The sequence below is a fragment of the Myotis lucifugus genome, unplaced genomic scaffold (assembly GCF_000147115.1).
Source record: "Myotis lucifugus unplaced genomic scaffold, Myoluc2.0 scaffold_20, whole genome shotgun sequence".
NCBI classification, from domain to species: Eukaryota; Metazoa; Chordata; class Mammalia; order Chiroptera; family Vespertilionidae; genus Myotis; species Myotis lucifugus.
The window spans coordinates 3,343,012-3,344,745 of record NW_005871068.1 but is presented as its reverse complement, the minus strand read 5'-3'; the positions used below and the strand labels follow the sequence as shown (position 1 = coordinate 3,344,745).

Below are 1,734 nucleotides of genomic sequence, written 5' to 3'. Positions count from 1 at the left end.
CAGGTAACACGCCGCCTCGGGGTGTCTGTCTGTCTGTCTGTCTGTCTTCCCCGCCCCCCCCCAACACACACATACAAACACACACGACCTGGGATCAGGGAGGAGACCCGGAACAGGCAGAGACACATCTTCTCTCTCTGGCCTAACCGAGAAGATTTAGCCAAAGAAAAGCATCTCTAATATTGCCTCAAACAGTGTGGATCTGGGAGGGAATGACTTTTGAGACTGAGCGGTAGAGAGGACGGTGGCAGTAACAACAACCAGGACAATGTTGAGTGTTCAGTGAAAGCTGTAAAAATACCCTTTCAAGGTGGCAACAGCCCAGGCCATGGTGTGTGTGTGTGTGTGTGTGTGTGTGTGTGTGTGTGTGTGAAAGTGTACAGGTGTAGGCTGCTGGGCCCGTATGGCTGCAAGTTTTGCAAAAATCCTTCCTCATGCCCTGAAGCCTGGCAGTCAGAGGAACGCAGCCCTGGGCTCCACAGGAGACCTGGGGCCACGGGCCCTCTGGGTGCAAAGAATTCTTCCCTCTTCCCAGACTCTATCCTCCGAGTCACTCAAGTGACCGGCTGTATGTGCAATCCCCAACCCCACGGGGCACAAGACAACGAAATAAAAGAAACAGTTCATGATATGTTGTAACTCCCTCTCTTTAAATGAACATCACATGATGGAATAAAAAGTCTGTATAATCGCACAGACAAAGAAACAATGGAGGGATGTATTAAGTTGGAAAGTGCAGTGAAAATAAAACTGATGCAGCTTCAACGATCTGTCTTTGGGAGAACAAAGAAATAATAGATTTAGCCAACTGTGCAGCCACATAACAAAAATTATCTTAGAGAAATTTTCAAAAACCAATGAAATAAATAGCGAGTGAATTGCAGTGTAGTTAGTGACTCAGTTTACCTAGTGGAACCAGGGGCACGTTGCGCCCCCTTCAGGCCACACTTGATTTCTTTATGGGAAAAGATTTAAGCCCTGTGTTCCTCGCCCCCGCTCCCCACTCTCTTTCTTTCTGACAACAAGCGACTTGTTAAAGCTGGGGACCGGGCTGTGAGGTTCCGAGAGCTAGAAAAGGGGTGCATTGGGCCGGGTATGAGGGGTTGAGAAGCGGGAGGCTCTCCTCCAGCCCTAGTGGGCTCGTATCTAATCCTCGAAATCCCTAGTTGGGCCTACAGGGGCCGGGAGCCAGAGCCCTGGGGAGAAGCAGGGGGCGGGGTGGGTAGGGGTGGTGGTGTCTCCTGGCCAGGGGGCTGGCTGTTCATGACCTTGCTGAGTTGCTGTGCAAAGCGGGTGGCGGCAGCGCACAGAGCAATCCCGGTGCTGCCTGGAGATGGAGGAACGGAGTGGGGTTTCGGGCTTGGATGCCTCCTTGCGCCGCGTGCGTAGACGGTGGCGGGGTCCAGAGGCTCTCTGGGGCAAGGAGAAGACGGCGGGGAAAAGAGTGTCACTGTGCCAGGACGCATTTTCTCTGGTCGTGTCATAGCCGTTCCGTCGATGGACAATCAACAGGCGGGCGCCTCCGCCCGGACCTCGCGATCATTGGCGCGATCATTGCCCGGTACTGGCAGCTCAGCCGTCACGGGAGGGCTGCCCTGTGGCCGGAAGTTCATCAATCGGGCTGGAATTTCCAGGGCCAAGGAAGTCCGGCCAGATAGCGTCCTAGACTCTGGGCCCTAGAGAGAGTAGCTATGCTTGCAGATCAGGTCTTGAGCCAGTTCGATCCCCCCCCCC

General features: G+C 54.0%; 1 protein-coding gene across 1 annotated transcript in view; it reads left to right on the top strand.

Annotated features, from left to right (window-relative positions):
• ARX (aristaless related homeobox) overlaps positions 1 to 1,734 on the top strand; it is an 11,052-nt gene that overhangs the window by 8,531 nt on the left and 787 nt on the right.